Here is a 21,835-nt window from a genome sequence, read left to right on the forward strand (position 1 = left end):
TTCCAGTCTAAATAAGATCAAGACACACATGCTCATGTGCACTGCAGTCCTTTAGCTTCAGTTTCTCCCCCTAGGCATTAAATCTACATATTTATTTACAGAGAGCAGATCTATCCCCTTCCAGCCTTGTCTTGCTAAGGCTGGAGAATTGTTCTTTATGTGCTGTCTTGCCCCATCAATCCCTGCTACAAAGGACGATCCCACTTCTCAAAAGAGTTATTGGATATCTGAAGCTGCTTTAATAAGAAGTCACTTAGCTTTTCTCTTGCATTATTCCCTGAACAAAGCCACTTTGGTCTGCGGAAAGTCTAGGGTTCGGCTCAATGTCAGAGTGACATCCAGTGGAAGCATGGCAGAGCATCTCTATAGCACACCCACCTGGCAAAACCTTGCTTGTCATTGCTTTAAATTTATTTTATTCTTGCTCCGCTGAGCAGGGCAAAAACTTGCCAAAGTCAACATGTGATGAATGAAATGGCTTTCGTTGTAAGACCTGTCAATACACTTCAGCTTCCTTACAATAAAAGGGTGACTCCTTTGACGTCTGGGACTTGCACCTGTCCTCCTTCTGAAAGCAATACATTCTCGATATGCTGAAATGCCACTCTTAGGAAATCAACAGAGTTAATCTATTGGGAACACTGAGGTCTCAGGGCCAGCTGTTCAGCTTTTCTTAGTATCATAGCTCCATTGATCTAAAGCAGCTCTGATGATACACACCGACTGCTCGTACCAGATAAAATCCCTTTTTTAGTTATTTTGTGCAAAGAGAATAGTGATTAAGGCTGATCTGGGGACAGAACAAAATGGATTATCATAATAAGTAATAACTGGAAAATAGGAGGTTCCCATATTTTGGGTACAATTAATGTTGAATTTGATGCAAGGAGAGGGGGGAAAAATACAGGAGGTGCTCTTTTTCTGCACCTAAAAGTAGGGAGTGGGTAAAATGGACCTTAATTTCCCACGTCTGTGTGGTTTCCACATTTCCTTCCCAACCCCCCCATCCCTCTGTGAACCATAAGCATCAGTGTCCAGGACTCGGCCTCCTTCCCTTCTCCTGCTTCCACAGGGTTTGGTCACTGGGATGTTTCATCCCACTGCATGTAAAGGCTCTTGGCGTTGGGTAGACGGTGATGGCTGCTCTAATCCAGTGCCGAGCAGACCAAGGCATTTCAGTTACTAACCCATTTATTGCAATGAGCTTTTATCATCATTTTAATTCTCCATTTAGCTCGTGGATCCTAAGGAACCTGCAGGATGCTGGGACAGCCTTTGACCAGGAAGATTTCCCCATCTCTCCCCAATGTCTTCCAGGCAAGCGAGAGAGGAGCTTAATTCATTTGAAGAAGCACCAAGTGTTTAAGGTAATTTGAAATCCTTTATCTGTCAGTATTCTTGACAGCAATCAGGAACAATGGAGAAATAAATAAATTAAAATCCCGTAGCCATGGAAGCACACTTTAGATCAGATTTCTATTTGCATGCTTCATACATACACACAAAACATATTTCATGTACCAAGTTAAATAATGCACAATACTTAAACTATTCTTACTTTTTATCCTTTGGTTATTGTAATTACAAGTAATTTTGTGAAGGATTTTCTATTTTTAAGAAATCACACTTTTGTACTTGATCCAGCTAACAGGATTTTCTTACATTACTTCATAAAGAGACCATCTTTAAACTTCTAATGTTATTTCTTATTCATTAGTACATATGCCTGTAGGGTATGTTCATAAATGGGTTAAAGTTACAAAGTTATGCTTATAAAAGCTCATGGTAATTTGGAGTATCAGGAGGATTTATTAATTTTGAAATCTTAAAAGAGCAAAAGCTAAAATGAGATTGGATTAAGTATATTCTTGCATGCAGTTATTCTAAACACCCTTAAGGACCGCAGACTAACTTACAGAGGACATTATGCAAATATGAATATATCTCTAAGTGCCTCATAGGCTTGCTGATGTAATATTTTACATGGTTAGTTAAGTACATCAAGTAAAAGGTTTGACCTTGATATACTGTAAAAGGTACTTATCCCACAACACCCAATTGTTTTCGGTGCCATTGTGAAATATATCGCTCAAACGTGCAAACAATTTTGTGCATAAATCTCATTAAATGTAGCTCCAGCAGCCAAACAGCTGTCCACAATACCCGGTCTCTTTAGAAGACCAAAGAACCGCTTTATGATTTATCTTTATCAAAATGCTGTTTATATTTATCGACAGTACCAGACTGTGCTTAAGGAGTGAGATGACAATTTCTTACCGGGACAAACAGAGTTTCTGGGCTTTATTACTGGCACCTGTTCCCATTACACAGTTCAGGTTTTGTTTTTTTTTTAAGGGCATAGAGAAGGTGGAAGACTACAATGCCCTAAAGTCAAACAGTGTTCTGGGGAAGGAAAACAAGTTCGGGTTTTGATCTCGGCTCAGAAATTCTGCACATTCTTGGGTTTACTTTCCTCTTTGATTGTGCTGCAATGAGCTTGACTAGAGGGACTTAAACATTCCATTTTCCTGTATCTTCCCTCCTCCTGCCCCTACTCTATTCCATATATATATGTGTGTGTGTGTGTGTTCCATTGAGGTGGTAATGAAACAGAATAGAAAAATGGATTGCTAAATATTGTGTTATCTTTTCTGTATGCGTATCTGAAGGGAAGATTGGCTGATGTGGCACCTGCAGATTACTTTAGGGTAAATCCTTGTTTGTTCTGTTTAGCATTTTTGTGGTTATCACTAACTGAACTGGAGGGAAAGACTCTGTGGATGGATGAAGTAGGCATGGGTTCCTTATATTAATCAGATGGAAGAATAGATATTCAGTCCTGCACACCAAGACATCAGCCCCCTTCTAAAGCCTGTATCGTATCAAGCGGTTCCTGCGGGGCTCAAGCAGTAAAGAGTCTAATCTCTCTCAAGTCCCTCCAAAGTGACCAAAGTGCTCCAAAAATATCTATGGCACTTTATGTTGGACTGCAAATAGCCTATTGGGATTGCTTCTCTTACATGGTGGTTTGGGAGTGATTGAGTAGTCAGGGGGTAGAACAAAGAGAGAATTAATAATGCAGTTTCATTGGGGTGCTGTTGATTGTGTGGGATATTGCACAGAGTCGTGCTTTTTCATCAGGTCTGTCTTAGGAAAATGATGAATTAGCTGTGAAGTACTACTGAGAATGTAACATTAGGATTTGCCAGCTACCTGGGAAAACTAGACCTGTTGTGTGTGTCACAGACTGAAATATTATCCCCCCAAAAAACACGACTACAGCTTTATGTGAACAAGAGCTATTGCTGTGACTCTGCCTGCCATGCTATGGTTTTGCTCAGAGGAAAAAGATAATGGTTTTCTTATGAGATGAGTGAGTGCTCCCACGTTCTGGGCAATTTTGTTTAGGGTGGTGTTGTTTCTGAAAATTATGACTTGCTAAAGCATGAGCAATCAGGTCCATTCAGTCTGGACCTCTCAGGTTGGATATTAGGGAAAAGTTCTTCTCAGAAAGAGCAATGATGCGTTGGAGCCAGCTGCTTAGAGAAGTGGTGGGGTCACCGTCCCTGGAGGTCTTGGAGAACTGTGGACATGTGGCTCTGAGGGACATGGTCAGTGAGCATGGTGGGGGTGGGTTGGGCCTGGGGATCTTAGTGGTCGTTTTCAATCTTCATGATTCTATGACTATTTGGAAGGTTACGTACACAAAGAGGAGGAGAGTTTGGAAGCAAGACGAGGTTTGAGAAATTGTTATTCTCTGAGCCTGTGCTTGTTTGCAAGGACCCTGTGAGTGTATTTGACCAGTGCATTGCTCTTGTTTGGCTGGCATCAGAAATGAACCCACTTCCGTGCCACAAATGCACTTCCGAGGATGCGTGTCAGTATGTCATACTGTTAATTCTGAATATCCATTTATTTCTGTGGTATATCTAGCTGGAGTAAGTCTGTTTGCTAAAGGATAAAATAAGAAACTCTTTTGGGGAGGTTTACTGATTTCTTTTGCTTTCACATGGAAAATAAAATTACTACAAAGGCTGCTCATATTAAATGGAGGTTCCATCGGGATTAGTGAGGATGCGTTGCCTCTGAGCAGAAGCTTCCGTCTCTGCAGGAGGAGATGTTTATGAGGAGAGGGACTGATCTCTAACAAAATCTGGTGCTTGAAGTAATATGCCACACACATCGTAATTTAGGACCTGATCCATGGAAGTGCAGTATTTGGATAAGCGGTTGGGTGCCTTGTGAATTTACAAACACAGCTAAACAGATTAGGTTAGGTCGGTAACTCACTGGAAATGGTTGTTGGTTCCCTTTGGCATCTGTCTACAACTTTGGTCTCCAAGAAATATGCCTGGGTGTATCTTCATTCTGGATGATGTTTGTAAGAGTTTGTTTCCTTAAAATGAGTTAATTAAGTAGGTTCTTAGGTATGCCTTTATTTTAATCCTAGTGAACTGCTGTGTTTGAGAGCACTGCATTTATCCTTTCTATCTACCAAAACTTCATAATCAACAAAAAGTCATTATTAATCTATTCATAATGCATGCACATACACAAAACCTGTACAGAAACCCACACGGTGTTCCACGTGTGCACAGAAAGCAGCAAGCAGGATTCCTGCATCCAGATCTGACTCATTTTAAATGCAGACAGGGGGAAAAATATCACTAGCAAGAATAACGTATCACACTACTGAAGATGATAGCTTTTCTTTTTTTATTCTTCCCAGTGCTGAATGTGTGCATGAGCAGTAGAACTCAAACCGAAGCACAATGTTGACCTCTTAAGACAAGAATAAGTACAGTGCATTTTCTTTGGGTCCTGTAAATGTGTATTAAGTGCTTCTGTGTACATTCACTTTAGAGATGGCTGGAGAGGAGAAGATCTTTGTTTGAAATGAAGTAAGAAGCTGCAGGGTGAATGATGTCTTCTGCATGTACCATAGAAGCAACACAGCTCTAAACAGGGATCTGGGTGGAAGGAGGAGTGTATGTGTATTCATTTACGTAACAGGCAGGTGAAACACATCTCTGGAATCTAATGCTGACTGTATAAGTAAGTTACTTTTAAAACCTTATGGCTTCTTCCATCATCTCTTCCTATTGTAACTCTGATTTAGGGTTCACTTCTGGCACTGTGTGAGCTGCAGCACATTGTGGTGTTGGTTCCTACTGGGCTTTCTTGGTGTTGTTGAAACAAAAAATTATTTGTATAAAGATGCTTAGCAAATATTTTGTACAAATTTGAACATTGAGATGTTTCCTAGAAATGCATGCTTAATACAAAGTTCTACAGGTGCAAAACAAAAAAACAAACCAAGAAAATCCCTGCTCACCTGCAAAACACCATGTTCTGGGACAGCCAAGCAACTTTGCCCTTCCACCCACCCTATGTTGGGTAGTGCCTTGGAGATGCAACGTCATGTCTGTGTTGTAGGGGAGCAGTAGGGGAACCTGCTGATCCTTGCATCCCACCATCAGAAGGTTAATGTATAAATGAGCTGGCTGGCTTTCAGCTCTATTGAAATTATCATGGTACCATAAAGAAAGGGCAGCCGCCTTGCCTTGCACCTGCTGAGGCTCTGTGCTCCACAGCCTTTATGGAAGGAGCACTGGGAATATATTAATAACAAATGATTCGATTGTGGAAGGAAAAGGTTTGTAACAATGATATATCTGCTCATGGATGTGCTTCCAAGGAAATGGCTGATAAATCTTTCTGATAATTGAGATGTGGGGGCAGGGGGCTGTCAGTGATGATAATTGAAAATGGGGGAAAAATACCTTTTGATCCTACAATTGCAGGATTTTGGTTTTGTTTTTTTGGGGGGGGGGGGGGGAGGAGGGGGTTGGTATTTCTTTTTCTTTTTTAATTTTCAGTATTTCAACAAGTAGAAAAAATATCTCCTTATGTAGAACGAAAGGCCTTTGAGTCCCAGCTATTACGTATCATTGTGGTTTGAAGGTCTTTTTTTTTTTTCTTTTTTTTTTTTTTTTAACGTTTTCCAATTTGATTTTCTGGAATAAAACAGAAATGTGGTCATATATTTTGAAGGGAAAACAAAATAATTTGTTGGTTTAGAGGAGGTATTTGGCATTATTTTTTTTAATACTTGCATTGTCTTGCTGAGCAGTTTGGTTGACTACAGTTTGATCGTCTTTCATGAGAAACATGTTACCTAAAAATATCTTCTTTTTCTGCTCATTTCTGCTGTTCCCTAGCTTGCTGTCTCTGTCTCATCCATTAGATTTTTGTTAAAACTTCCAATTTATTCACGTCTTCCAAACTTCATCAAGCGCAGCCTCTGCTGGGCAGAATGTGCTGCTCTGTGGCCAACTCCTTTTCCTACCAAATCTTTCAGACCTCTCTTCCCGTGCCCTATTCCAGCACATTTCCTCTTTATATTCCCTGTCCAGACTTCTCTTCAAAAGCCTTTGCCTCTCCTCCAAGCTTCTATCTGTGGCCAAAAAATCTCTCAGCCTCCCTCTCCCTGAGGACACCCAACTGTGCTTGAGTTTAGCTCGTGTTTGGAGTCCTGGGTTACCATTTCCAAGACCTAATTTCACCGTCCTGTACTGCAGCAGTTTGGTGGAGCAGTGAGTTCATGTAGATGAAGGCAAGTGTGGAGAGAAGTGCTGTTAGGTGTGATTGCTATCCAGCCTAGCTGAATACGAGTAGCTGTGGTTAGGAAGCTGTGGACACGTTAAGCATGGAGCTGCATCCAAGTTAACAAGCCCTAATGTAGCTCCACAGCTTGTGGACCAAACCCTGGCGTATGCTGTGTTCAGCTTGAATCACAAGCAGAATTAACATACATCAGCCTATATAAACACAGTATAATTTTGTCTTGAACTCGCCTCGAAGGCAATAGTAGTTGCCATTAAACTTTGACTTTGAAAGTCCTTGTGCCTCCTGCTCATGCTGTTGGGAGCTTTTCTGCTGGGTTCTGGTGCAAAACAGGCAATCTGTTGAGTGCAGAAATACAGTTGTTGCCTCTTTCTCAGATGAAAGCAAACAAAAAAATGGTGATTGCACCACAGCTTGGCTCTGGTGTTGGCGAGCACTACAGAAGTGCTGCTGGGCTGGGGTGTCTTGGGCTGATGGAAGGAATTGGGCAGGTGTAGGAGTGATACGGAAGTGCAGCCCAAATTTAATTTCCTCCAAAACTGTTCTGTGCAACCTGCACAAACCTTCCTTAGCTGAACAAACACGCTCAAAGACAATGATTTCCCATTTTCCTAGAAAGACATGTGGTACCGACTGCCTGGGCTTTCTCTCCTGGAGCCTTAACAAACAGTCTGTGCATTTGCATTTTCTCCAGTGGTCTCAGCAGTAAACTTCCTTCCAAAAAAAAAGAGGGGAAAAAAGGAAATCTTATGTTCCCTGAATGCAGAATGAAATTACGCATTCTCTCTGTGTCTCATACATGCAGATACACAATTTAGTACTTTACATCTTCAAAGCGCTGTTCAAATAGGGACTAAGTCGTGTTTGTAAACACTTGCTTTGGGAGAGAAGTTCAAATGGGGCTTAAGTCCCCAGTGAAATGTTGCTGGTCTCAGTCAAGCTCCTAGTGGACATTTGCCACAAAAGCACAGCACTGTTTGCTTGTATCGATAACAATTAGTATTATAACTCTGTGTTACAGCACAGCCCCCATCAAAGACACATTGTGCAGTGCACTGGGCTTGCACAAAATCAAAGACTTGCACTGCCTCAAGATGTGAGCAGAAAGAAAAGGGGGAAAAATATAGACAGGAGAAGTGATCTGTTCTGTTTTGCAGAGGAGAAAGCAAGAGCTGCAGTCCTCAAATAGAATTTAACTGAAGCTTTCTGCTGTCCTGATTTGTTACCAATTTTGCTAAATCCAAGGTTAAATTACCAAGTGGTGTGACCGTGGTCATGGGGGGAGTCTGTGTCAAACCCAGGAACAGAACCTGGCACTCACAAGCCCATAGAAACTGTGTTAACTGGAAGGTTACCCTTCTTCTCCAAATGGAGTTTAATGAACATAACACACTTCAATAGGGTGTATTCAGAAGAAGTTACCCATTATGGATGTAATGTATGAGTTTTTCTCTCTTGGAAATAGGTTGCTCTTACTGGCCATTTCCTGGTCAGGTTTTGATGAGTCTCTTTCAGGCACAGTTCCCATTGAAACAGGTTTTCCTGAATGAGGACTTAAGGAACAAATGAATAAAGACCTCTATAATTGCTCTATAATGATTAAATGGTTCCCATGAGCAAGGCAGTTCAGAAAGACGTGCTTTCACTTAGCAACGTTTGCACTGCCAAAACGAAATGGCCACATCTACTGCAGGCAGATCTTAATTCATTATTGTTGCTGCTGTTGTTGTGTCAGAGCAGAGGTGGGGGCAGGGTCAGGCCAGGAGAATGTTAGACTCTATGGAAACACATTGAATATGGCAGTCCAAATCCACACCATCCTGGGGCTCTCAGGCTGCTCCCCTGGGTGCTGATGTGCCCATTTGGAGTGGTTTCTTGACACTGCCTTATTTCTGCTGTGTTTGTTCTCATTTGATACCTGGGCACAGGTGTCAGTGATGCAGTTTAAAGGCAGTGGTTCTACAGAAGGAGAGAAGATGGATATATCAACTTTTTTTTTGAGGCAAGGTAGGTTCACAGAATCATTAAGGTTGGAAAAGACCACTAAGATCATCTAGTCCAGCTGTAATGAGGTGCAAACCAGGCCTGTAGGAGTGACCTGTTCCTGATATTCCATAAAGCTAGCCTAAAACAGATACTTAATTTCCCTTTCTTATTTATTTATTTATTTATTAATGTACATTGGGGTTTAAGAGAAAGGACAAGATTTGTATTGAGCTCTTGGGTAATGAAAACAGAGGAGCCTCAAGGAACGATCAAAACCCCACCTGTGAAAGCCCTTTCCCTTTGTGTAGTGGTCTGTGGGTGCTGGGTCCACTCCCAGGAGTGCTCTGGGATGTCAACAGGAGCAGGAGGTTGGTGGAGGACTATTACAAAGTAGAAAGTAGATGCTATGGGAACAGAACTCAGGAAGGTGGAAGGCTGAGGTCTTCCTACCAGGTTTGGAAATGCTCAGCTCCCAGCTGGGCACGCAGACCGGGTCAGCACCACCCAGTAATGCTTGCACTCCTAAATGTAGGAATGGGAACCCTCACAGTGGAGCCATCTTGGAGATTTGCCTTGAAACAGTGGTTGCCAAACAATGGAGTCAAATCTCTTGAAAATGAAGAGCTCATAAAAATAAGCTGTGCCTTGTCAGCTGTAAAGAGAGAAGAGCGTGTTGTTCCTCAGGGCCATATTCTAATCTCAGATGCACAGTGTGCATTACCATATAGCTTAAAAAAGCAGATATTTCCAAGATATCGTGCGAAGTTGTGTGCGAACCGCTCACAGAATCCAGTATCCTTCAGGAGATTTTCATGCACTCGGATATACCCAGCAATGGCATAGACTGCATGATAGGTGGTCTGTGGTTCTGTGGCAAAAGGGTAAAAAGGAAGATGGGAAATCCAAAGAGAAATGTGGGCACAGGAGCAGGATGCAGCAGAGTTGGAGCTGGAGGATTCTAGCAGCATTTTACTTTGCTGAAACATAGGGCTGGGGAGGGTAATGAGTCCTGCAGTGCTACCTTTCAGAGCTGGGAAGGAAAGATGATACATTTTGAGAAACTGTGTTATTTGTTTATTTGGTTTGGGTTGGCTTTTTTTTTTTTTTTTTTTTTTTTGGGTAGTTGTTCTCATTCCTTGCAACAGGAGCAAATAATCTGGACCAGTCAAGCCAGAAGTAATTGGTATCAACAGCTGAGTGGTGTCTGACTTCAGTCTGGCAGCTGGGAAACAGCTGCCAGCATCACAAAAACCTATCCCGACAGCAAGAAGTGGTGAGGAATCACAGAAACACGGGTCCAGAAGGGATCTCAGGTCATACAGGCAATGAACAGGTGTCTTTTTTGGTCTCTCCAGGCTGAATATCAAAGTCCAAGAGTCCCAAGAGGCATACCTCATGTGTATGGGAGCTTGGAAGGTGTGGGTTTCAAGAGCAGTGGATGGCAATGGTTCTTCACAGAGCCCTGCTGCAGAATGGAGCTGCATCAGTCCATTCCAACCCCTACGATTCTGTGCTCTACTGCTAACAGCTGGGCTTGCAATGGGTAATAAGTGTGCATCTAACTGAGGGTGCTTGTGGTCATATGAGAGTGTTTCTTGGAAGGTTCAGGTTGGATATTAAGAAACATTTATCCTTGGGATAAATGGTGATGCCCTGGCACAGTCTGCCCAGGGAGTGGAAGGGTCATAGAATCCTAGAATGGCCTGGGTTGAAAAGGACCACAATGCTCATCCAGTTTCAACCCCCTGCTATGTGCAGGGTCGCCAACCAGCAGACCAGGCTGCCCAGAGCCACATCCAGCCTGGCCTTGAATGCCTCCAGGAATGGGGCATCCACAGCCTCCTTGGGCAACCTGTTCCAGTGTGTCACCACCCTCTGTGGGTCACTGTCCTTGGAGAAGATAGTCCAAGAACCGTGGAGGTGTAGCACTGAGGGACATGTTCAGTGGGCATGGTTGGGTTTGGGGATCTGGGAGATCTTCTCCAATCTTAATGATTCTATGATTCTAGGCAAAATTCAGCACAGTGTTGCATGGGGCTGTACAAAGTGTGAGACATCTTACCCTATGCTCAAGCACAGCTTGCCTTCTCATTAGGAAAAACTCTGCTGCAATTCTATCTCCTGTTACCACACAGACTGAGAATCATCAAATTATTAAGGTTGGAAGAGACCGCTCAGATCATCTGTTCCAGCCATCAATTCATCACCACCGTGTCCACTAAGCATTTCACTCAAACTTCTTCCCCAGCTGCGAGGTTAACCAGCATAACTCATGCTAAAATGGTTTGCACCATGGGGGCTTCTCAAACACTGGTTGAACCACTGCATGTCTCAAGGAGACCCCTCTGGTTCAACTCTGCTAAGCCCTGACACAGCAGAGTGCTTGGAGCAGAGTTTGAAGCCCATTATGTGCAGTGCCATCCCTTGTGCTCTTAGGCTCGCTCACATCTGGAACTCATCACAGGAGCTTCATCATGACCACCTCTCAGCACCAAGAGCCCAAGGCAGGGGTGGCTCAGGGTATGGGGCTCAGCAGGTGAGAAGGAAACGCCCCAAAGGAGCCACGCAGTCATTGCAGCTGCACTGACAGCACAAGAGGCGTGTGTGGGGAGTGGGGACAGAATGAAAGTGGCAGAACAGTAAGCTATTTTGAGCATCGGAGAACACAATGCAAGAAAAAAGGACAGTGGAAAATTCTGAAGCAGCACTTGAGTGGGGTTTTTTTTTTTTTTGTAATTTTTGTTCTGCTGCTCTTTGATGTATCACCTTTCTTATTGATTTTCTTTTCTTTGCACTGAAAATATGCATTATCTTCCAGTCCCTCTTCAGTGAAGTAAATCTAAAATGAAAACAAACCGCACATTTGGCCAACCCTGCCTTAAAATTACACATCAAGAATGTTTCCAGTGACAAATACTTTCAAGGCAAACAAACTGAAGAGAAATTAAAAAATCTCTGTGGGGCATAAATATGTAATTACACTCACACAGGGAGCATTTTATCAGGTAAACCATCCTACTTTGTTAATTGAAATGCTGCAGCACAAGGTTTTTTGACAAAGGGGCTGAATATGTATGTGTATTTCTCACTGCTGCTGTTCCATTTCTCTCTCCCCTTTCCCTCTGTGCTCCTGCGATGGGGTAATGATCACTCCTGGTTTCTTTGTTTGAATATCCTCATTTCTACCACCTCCACTTTATCCTGGCAGGGAAAGTTTTCCTTTCACTGGAGGCACAGGTAAGTGGTTTTGGTGTTTTTTTTTTTTTCTGTTGATGTTGATTTAAAACTAAACAAACCCCAGAAAATAAGTCTTATTCTTAAATAAAGGAAGGAAAGAGCAGCACAAAGTTGTCCCACATGCACCCCAACTCAACGGTGTCCCCAGCCGGGTGGTGAGGAGAGGCAGTGCCAAGCCTTCCTCTCAACATGCCAGCATCTTGTCCAGGTTTCTCTTCTTCCTGAAGACCAGTGGAGAATAATATGTTGGTGTTACTGTCCTCTTTCATGACGCATTACCTTGTCTGATCTTTCTGCTGCATTTTTCTCTCCGGTTGCAGAGCCTTTGGCCAATGTTATGTAGGTAAACTCAGAGAGGTTTCAGTGTTTTTCTGAAAGCGCCTGAGTTTAAATGTTCCATATTTCCCTTTCTGATTCATTCTCATCTCTGCGTTTCTCCACAGACCCTTCCCTTTCGTAGTCCTATTTCTGACGTCCCACTTCGTATAATCTGGACTCTATTTTCAGTCTTTTTGTCTGCTCTGCTGTTCATTTTGAACAGAAGAGCAATGGGAGAACTGAGATTTCCAGAGGAGGGCTTTACCATGCCATGCATCTCTCCAGGTAAGTCACTTAGTCTGTCAGATACACATAGGCATGTAACCCTCTTGAAAAATGCTCAGAATACGTCCATGTGATCTCTTAGCCTCTCTCTGTGTCTTTCATCTGCTTTTGTAGCGTTGACAGCATCAGCGTGTCCTCTCGTAGAAGTGCTGTGAGTGAATAGCTATGGACTGGGAGTTATTCAGAAACTAAAACACGACGGTTAAAGACTGAGAAATTGCCTGATGACGTGGCTTTCTGCTCTCAGGGCCAGAAAACATAACACTTCCACGTGATGTGAGCAGATCTGTGGTTGAGATACGTAAGGAAAAGGGATGAAGAATGAGCCAAGAGCAAAGCAGTCCTATTAAGCTGTAACGTTGGAAATAGGAAGGGACTCAAGCTGAGCTCCACCTTTATACCTAAATATAATGTTGCAGGCTCTCAAAATCAGAAGCCTGGCACAGGGTGCTTTTGTATAGGTACTGCCTGCCCCATGGAGCTGAAAATCTTGGCGCAGGAGCAGAGAGGGTCATGAAGAGATGGGAACAAGTTTGGCCAACATGGTTGACATCAACTACAGTGGCCCAACAGTCTGGCAGCTGTCAATCAATTTGGACTTCAGAGCATGGAGAAGAGATTTGGAATGGTGGCAAAGTACAAGATGCATACCAAGAATGTCCTCATGGGCATGAGGCAGTTTGGAAGAAAGTGTAGAATAAGGTAGGTACCAAACTGGGAGTCAGGTCTGTCAAGGTATGATTAATTGTTCGTAGTGACTGAAAGATAGTAGTTGTGTTGGACTGTGTTTTGAGTTCAGTCTCTCTATGGTTTTGCAAAAACTGTTTTGCTCTGTATAAGAATCTAAGTACTCCTTCAGATCTGCCAAATAATACATGCAGGTAAGAGCTGTTTTCTCTCTGACTCTGAATATTGAATAATTTTGCACAAAGAGCATCAGGTTCAGTTGTGTCCCATTGACTCTTTGGTGTCCTTGGCTGGTGTGCATCCCTTCTGAGTCACATTCACAGGAGGACTCGCCCATCTTTTCCCCTTCTCTTTCTTTGTGTTTTGAGCTGTGTGGTGGATGTTTGCTCAATAAACAGTGTTTGAAGACAGTTGTCTCCAGGTATCTGTGTTGACTGAAACCACTGTACTGTGGCAGAGAGTGCAAACAGAGCAGCTTAGTAGATTCTGTTATGGTTCATGTGAAGCCCTCAGACACGTCTCATGAGGATTTCCTTAGTGACAGATCAGTGTATGCTTGAAGGAGTTTGACACTGCGTGATTGTTTCTTTTTTAATCACCATTATTTTCTAAAATACAAGATTGGCTTATTTGAATGTACAAAACACAAGTAAAGAATCTTACACCAATTAGGCTGGAAAGCTTGTTATTCAGATATTCAACTCTAATTCTACACCTTGTATTTTCCCAGGAACATCCTCCTTGGACACTCAGCATGTCCTGGACAATTGCAGAGCGGTCCTTCAGGCAACCACGGCACACAGTGCTGAGCTGTGAGGGCTGGGAATGCCTTTTTTTGAAAGGCCAAAATTCCTTCCATAGGACACTGAGGTATCTCAAGGAGATATTGTAGCTGTTTTGTTTGTGTTTGTCACCAAAACACACCTCTCGAGTATCTTGTTCTTTACTCCTTTGGGAGTTCAGAGGCAGATGGAGACAATGAAGAGGTTCATGGGTAACACAGTGCATCAGGAAGTCAGGCACAGTTCATCCTACCAGGGCTCCATGGACAAGGTCACGGACTGTGTAACGGTCAGAAAGAGGGAGTGATGCCAAACAAATCGTAGAACAGTCTGAGTTGGAAGGAACCCATAAGGATCATGGAGTCCAACTCCTGATTTCACACAGGAGCAGTGGATTATCAGACCATAGACCAAAATGCACGAGGAATAGTTACAGCAGTTGGGAAGCAGGAGGGAAAAGCCATTTGTATGAGCACAACGCTGGACTGGTTGGATAAAAAAACCTCATTTCTACAGATGCTTCTTGGGTAGAAGTCCAGAGAGAGATGGGAAGATTTCCAGGCTGTTGGCTGGCTTGCATTGTCCAATGCCTGTTTTTAACTGAATCATCACAACATAATAAACAGTGGTGATTCTTCATTGCCTTTGTTCATTTAATTTGAACATGCTGGTACCACTTTTTGCCTGCGTAAGCATTCACAAACCTTTCCTGGCATAAGTTAACTCCTGTTCAATGACTTGTGGGCAGGTACTCATACAGAACTCAGCTGAAAGTCCAGGCAGCAGTGTTTAGAAGGATAACCTTGCAGTAGTGTTACACTCAAACACGACTTCAGGCTTTGATGGATCCACCTGATGGACTTTGCCTCTCATGAACCTCAACAGCCTCACAAAAACCGTAGTTGTAATCTGATGTTCTCTAAATGGAATTAGAGAAGAACAAAGTGCATGGCATGTGGAATGGGCCTGAAGGATGCTGAAGGGCTCAGTGTTGAGCTCATTGGCATAGCTCAATGTCTTCGGCCTCGTTAGAAGAGTTGTACAACCCAAGCAAGTTGGCAAATCTACTAAACAAGAATTATGCTTTTTGACAGACTCTGTGGTTTTGTTTCTGAGTGATGCAGAGAGTAGTTTTGAAGGGAAAACTGATCCCCAATTCCCCTTCATATTCACATCCAGCTTCCCTTTAAAACCTGTCCATTTTCTTGTCCCTGCAGCGCTTGTCAAAGTGCTGCTTCAGGACCTTGGTGCCTGGGAGCTGCAACTTCTGGCCTGAAACAACTTGGCCTGTTTTGATATATTCTCATGCTGATGCCAGTTTTCTGTCTGAATAGGCTTCCTTGCCTTGCTGTACTTACTTCTCTGCCATATTTCTACAGGGAAAGCTGAATGTTTTTCTGTCTTCTCTTGGAAGACTGAAATTCCCATCTCCCCTACCCACTGAACGAGGCACGCTGCTCTACCATGGCCCTGGAGTGGGAGGGTCAGTGATGCTTCCCCAGCTCTCTGGGCTGTATCTGCCATGACATAGGACTGCACTTCAGCAAAAGGAATTTGTATCTTCCCATGTTTCTCCCTTCAGCACCTTTGAAGAAGTACCTTTCTACCTCTCTTTCCACCCAGATAGATGATTCTTGCTTCATTTCACTTGGCCTCCTTACCCACAGTCGTTCTAGGGCTGGTTAATGCAGTGTGTCAGTGTAAAGAAGTGTCCTGTGCGTGGCCATCTCTACAAGGACTTGTCTGCCTGAGCTCTGCAATTATGTGATTTTAATTGGCTTTTAATTTGGGGAGATTATTTCTTGTACTTAAATGAAAACCACAGAGGTGTTGTTAATATGTAGGTTAGAAATTGCAAAAAAAAAAAAAAAAAAAAAAAGATAAGTGACTGAATTGCTTCTGAGCTCATACAGGAAAATTCACATTTACTTTTCTGTGTATTTAATGTGAAATATACCAGAAAGACCATAATTAGAAAATTATAAGGATTTAAAACCTATACTGCAAAAATACATTTCTGTGGCTCTGGAGGTTGCAAACATGCTTTCCGTGTAGAGCTGTATGTTGCATTTATGCTGATTTAATCATTCATTAAACATTAGTAAGAGGCCAATTATGCTGTTCAAGAATAAGATGTTTTACGAGAAAATGACAAAAAGATACATGTAATCATTGAAATGCCAGTTTACAATCAGATAGGATGGGAAATAATCCCTTTAGCAAGCTTAAGCTTTTACATATTAATGGCAACATTGGGGAGAGTGGAAAGAGGGCTTTAACAGCCTTGCGGCCTTCTGGTCCTAATCAGAAAGTGAGTGCTTACAGTGCTCCGGACAAAGATATAATGAACTGTTTTATTCTGTGGCAGAGACCACATGAAATGCTTTTTAATTGTCCTTGCTGTGGCTTAAAGTGCACGTCTACTGATAGACAGATAAATATAGGTTCGAATCTCACTCTGACTCTTGCAAGAGATGAGATGTCCTAGAAAGGGAAGGGAATACGGGTCCACTGGGACACCTTCATGCTTGTATTTCTGAAGTTCCATGTCAATCACTTTGTAGAAAGAGGTGGAAAGAGGCAGAACGTGCCTGTGAAATCATGATTGCTGTGGAATCAGGGTGACAGGAACTCGTTATACCATCTCTCTTCTGAGACTTGGGGGCACCCAATTAAACTCTTAGGTGACAGGTTCAGAATAAACAGAAGGAAGTGGTTGTTCAGACACAGTGCTGTTAAGTGGTGGAACTCCTTACTGCAGGATCTGATGGATGCTATGAACTAGCATAGGTTCAAAACACAAGTAGATAAATTCATGGGGGGGAACCCAACATTTGAGGTCTTAAAAGGAACTTTGTGCTTAATGTTTCAAAGCTTCTCAGCTGCAAATTTTTATTCACTGGGAAAACACACGATTTGGGTGCTAGTCTGGTTTGGGCTGCCCAGGGAGGTGGTAGGTTCACCATCCCTGGAGGTGTTCAACAACTGTGGAGATGTGGCACTGAGGGATGTGGTCATTGGGCATGGTGGGGGTGTGATGAGGTTGGCATCCTGGAGATCTTTTCCAACCTTAATGATTCTGTTATTCATCAGCTCATCCTCAGCCATTTGCTTTCTGCAGCGATTGGCAGAGAAGAATGTGACTAATGGACCTTTGAGCTGAACCATCATGGTTGTACTTATGTTTTCATGTGTGTGTACATCTGTATATACATCAGTAAAAGACATTTTTTTAATCTTATTTTGTGACATTGCACAGATCCCTGTGAGAAAAATATTCAGCATTGTTTCTCTCGTATTTATGATTAGAAGCCTAAAGAAGATGGCATCCAGCAAGCCATGGACTGCACATGGAGGAAGACTTCTTTGGCGTGTGTGAAAAGGCTGTTTCACGGCCAAGGAGCTATAGAGGTAAGCTCAAAATGAAGAAAACAAGACATGATTAACCACAATTGCTAGTTTTATTGTTTGCATGAACTCTGCTCCCAAGTGCCTCACCCCTGAGCCTCTCTGGGTGCTTTGTGTCTTGACATATTCTAGTTGCCAGGATTGCTCAAACCCTGGAGTAAATCTGTCTTCCTCTCTGTGTGCATCTGGACCGAAGGCTGAGTAGGGTCAGGCAAAGAAAATCCACCATGATCTGAGCAAACACTCTATCCTTGTGAAAAAAATCACAGCCAGGAAGCCCAAAACTTTGAGGACTTGTTTGAAATGAAGAAAACAGATGTAGGATTGAGAAGTCCTGGGGCAAGGGCACAGAAAGCAGGGAAGCCCTGGGTGATCTGCCGGATGGGTTCCAGATAAACCAGCAAAATATCACCCCGGCTTCCCAGGGCCACGCAAAGCATTGACGTTCTCTGACCGCCTTGCCGACTTGTACATCTGGCCACCCGAACATTCAGCCCTCTTTTCCCAAATCCAGTTGGTCAGCTGTGCCCGTTGCCATGCCGGCCTCTGGGCAACGGACCCGAGCGGTGCTGTTGAGAGGGAGAAAAATGTATTCCAGCGATAGTACTGAAGGGTTACCGCTGCCAAACACACTGTGTCTGTGGAAACACCTGTTGAGTAGCTGTTGCAGTGGGCAGAGCAAGATGAAGAAAGACAGCTGTAAAGGTGCCAGCAGCAGTAGGAAGCTCTACCAAGACTGCTTTGTGCCAGTTAGAGATGTGCCAAATTATTTGGCTGCATTTCAAATATCTGGGTGTCCACTACATTTGCCAGCTCGTACTCCCAGGGAATATTTCAGCATTAACACCACTACTGCCATGCTCCCGCTGCACTTCCACTTTAATTTCAGTCTTTATGTTTCTGGGTTGTTTTTGTTTTTCATTTCTAGCTCCTTTCCACATCTGTGGCATGCAAAGGAAAGCCCGGTATTACAGTGCAGAGCCCAAAATGAAGGCTGGGATCTGCAGTTGGTAAGAAGACAAAGCATCGCTGTAAAGTTCTTTTGGCCACTGGTTTGTGAGATGTGCTGGCTTGTTTTTTTTTCTCTCTCCTCTTTTTGTTTTCCTTTTCCTTTTCCTTTTTTTTTTCTTTTTTTCTTTTTTCCCCATAATTTTACCTTTTACAAACAATTTGCTAACCTGCATGCTACTCCTACCTGCCCATCTTGAAACCCCTGGAACTGCAGAGCTTGGCTTTGGGAAGTTTGCAGTGGGAATGGGGCTGAAATTTGAAAGTTGGGCTGTTAAGGCAGAGATAGAATGGCAAAACACTATGGGAAACTCTCTGAATGTTTCATGTCTATTCTGGAGTGTTTATGTACCATCCATTGCACTGGCGATATCCACTGAGGAATGAGAGAGCTCACAGCTGGAAGGAGAATTTCTCTCTTCAAAGAAAACCTTTCATGATTTAAGAGCACTCTTTTTATAGATGAGGAATTGAGAGAAAAAAGAAGAGGAGTTGTAAAATAACAACAATCTGTTTTTGATAATCATCTTGTCCCTCAAGTGCCCAAGGAATGTAGAACCAGCCCTGCCCCTTTTCTCTGCCCCTTTCCTCTTCTCCTTTCCCTGTAAGAAGGCCATACTGTAAATCCATCCACTGTCCACTACAGACCCTAGAGGTACGCCCAACAGTAAGTTTCTTCTTGTTTTGAAAGCCAAAATGAACAATGAAATCTCAAGTAATTGAATTCTAATAGTTCCTTCCCCCGCCTGGCACAAGGCTCCTGTGGTTCAACGGCTGTTTTACCTGCAGAAGAGAAATTCAGTGCATCCTACTAGGATGAATTCAAGCCTAAACAACCCTGTTCCTGAATTTCTTTGTCTACATCATGCTCTGTTCGCTGCTTCGCAGAAGGTGTGTTTAGTCCGGGGTCTCAGGAATGGTGTTGCTGTTAGGCAGTGGGCTGGTTGGTGTCCCTCCCTGCAGCTTTGTTGTCTGTGTTTTTTTGCAGTTTTCTACATGTTTTCTGTGCCTTCTCTCATTACATGTTGTGTGGTGCATGGATTCATTCCTGTTGTTAGATTTTATCAAGACAGAATGCTATCTGATCTAAGGTTAAACGGTTAAAATGAAAATCTTTCACACGCTTTCCTTTGCAACATGGTCTTTCTCAATAATAAATCTCATTTATTAAAGAAAAACAAACTTTTGCTTTTTGAATGAGAAGGAGAAAATGTTGCACCATACAAATGGGCAGAAACCCAAATGTGTCCAGGAGAACTGACTGTTCTTCTTTGAGCTAACATTCCAAACACCTCTTTTTCCCATTAGACCTTTCTTTTCCCAAGCACTCATCAACCTGTTCCTCTTCTGGATGGTTTAGGCCAGGATCAATAACTGAATGCCTGACTTATTCTGATTTTGCCTGCAGGTGCAGGTCAAAGAGCTAGCAAGCAGTAGTACTTCAGTAGGGCTTGCAAGAGTCCATCTTTGCTCCAAGACAATGGGGTCATCTTATAGAAATCCTGCAGCTCTCTTCTTGTCTCTGTACTAACCAGAGAGCAAAGGAAAGAGCCACTTGGTCCCTGAGCTTTCAAATGTTCTATGGATCAAGAAAACTATAGCTTCTTGAAAACTTGCTGGCTGGATCTCACGAATAATGAGAAAAGTCTCTGGCTGTTGCCTTGGCCACATCAAACTTTTCTCCAGACAACCAGAAAATGCATCTTTCCTATTAATCTTCCTGGCTTTGATGACAGATTCATGGGTTATGGTCTGTTCGTCCTGAGAAAATGTTATCTGAGTCAATATTTAGACAGAATAAGCCTTAATCACAACATAGTTATGCTTCATTAAAGAGGTTTTTCATTCACTTCATTTGGAAAATAATGCAGAATGTACCAGAAGCAAACAAATTGGGTAGATTTCCTATTCATGAAAACCTTCCTGTTGTTCCATAAAAATAAAGGGCTAATTACTTGTTCAGAAGGATTTCTTTTCCTTCTTCATAGGAGAAGCAGGGATACGTTTTCATGACCTTGCTAGTGTGGGTAGACTTGCCAGATAGTGCCTAGGTTTCCTGTTGCTGGAGTAGACCCTGAATAACAGACAGTTGTCCCCTTAACCCTTTCCTTGGGTACCAGGGGAGGAACAAACCCAGGCACCTGTACATGCTGTGACCACCCAGCTGGGAAAAAGCTCTGCAGGATAGGACCTGGAGTCGTGGCGGACACCAAGTAGAACAGGAGCCAGCAGTGTGCCCTTGATGCTTTGAAGGCTGAAGGTAAACTGGACTGTACTGAGCAAAGGATCACCAGCAGATCAAGGGAGGTGATCCTTCCCATCTACTCAGATCTGGTGAGGCCACACCTGGGGGACTGTGTCCAGTTCTGGGTCCCCAGTGCAAAAGAGACCCAGGCATGATGGAGAGAGCCCAGCGTAGGGCCACCAAGGGTCTGGAGCAGCTCTGCTGTGAGAAGAGGCTCAGGGCGATTCCATCCATATCTGTAAATAGCAGAAGGAGGTGTAGAGAGGTAAGAGAGGTGTTGCTCAGTGCTCTTGCAGAAGGGCAAGGCACATCCAGGTCTCGGCAGCGTGGATGTGTAGAGCAGAATGTAGGCATGGCAAATATGGCCTCAGAGCCCCTCTGCACTGCCATGTGGCTGTATTACCATAGTAACTGACCATTCAGCTGTCCTTAATGTATTTCTTTATCCTCACAACATCCTGGCAAGGTAAAAATGTGTTTTTTTTGTCTCCATGTAGCAGGCTGCGTGCAGTGGCTCACCCAAGGGCACTCGAGCAATGCTGTTGCTCCTCTTGTAGTCTAGAACAGCAGAGAAATACCAGCGTTTTCCCTCTTTCCCCCTGTAAGGAAATAGGTTGCAGTTCCTTCTTTCTTCCTACACCCATAAGCTTAGACCAGGTGAGCAGTGGGGAGGCTGCAGAGAAGTCCATCCCTTCCTCCTGGGCATGGAAGAGCAGCTGATTTTGCCTGCAGTGCTCATAAAAAAAAATTGATTTCTTTCATCTCTTTCCTGTGCAAAGGCCAGTGCTGAGCCTAGCAGATTATTCAATAACATCCCATAAAAATATTAAACTTCTATATCGGAACCAAATTAAAACTGTATTTCATGATGTGAACAAAGGTACCCAAGTTGACTTCGTCACTCTCCCTCTCCTCTTTCAGATTTAATATCGCACAGAAGAGAGAAATGAAATCTGTATTTAAATGGCTGTGGAACATTGTGCATTTAAAGTGCACAGCAAGTCACTCCCTAAAGCACTCCATATGATATGTAAATCTTTTGATCTTTCACAAAATGCATGAGTTCCATAAAGAATAATGAGTACTAGCTTGGGAAGTACAATATTGACTGTCACTGTAGTGCACTTTCCCACAATTATTATTTGCATGGCTTTTGCAACATAACTGGAGGGGAGAGTCCTGTGAATATTTTTAATGCATTCTAATAGCTGCTAAAAGAGATTTTATTTTATAATAGATGCATTCTTTCTTT

The 21,835-nt window shown here is 43.0% G+C and overlaps 1 long non-coding RNA gene across 1 annotated transcript in view; it reads left to right on the top strand.

Moving 5' to 3' along the window:
* LOC107053584 overlaps positions 1-21,835 on the top strand; it is a 123,407-nt gene that overhangs the window by 12,798 nt on the left and 88,774 nt on the right. The window contains exons 2-7 of the long non-coding RNA XR_005860114.1: positions 1,235-1,367; positions 12,294-12,453; positions 12,568-13,155; positions 13,871-14,010; positions 17,232-17,333; positions 18,259-18,340. This is a non-coding gene — a long non-coding RNA (uncharacterized LOC107053584). The remainder of the gene's footprint in view (positions 1-1,234; positions 1,368-12,293; positions 12,454-12,567; positions 13,156-13,870; positions 14,011-17,231; positions 17,334-18,258; positions 18,341-21,835) is intronic.

The sequence above is a fragment of the Gallus gallus genome, chromosome 5 (assembly GCF_016699485.2).
Source record: "Gallus gallus isolate bGalGal1 chromosome 5, bGalGal1.mat.broiler.GRCg7b, whole genome shotgun sequence".
NCBI lineage: Eukaryota > Metazoa > Chordata > Aves > Galliformes > Phasianidae > Gallus > Gallus gallus.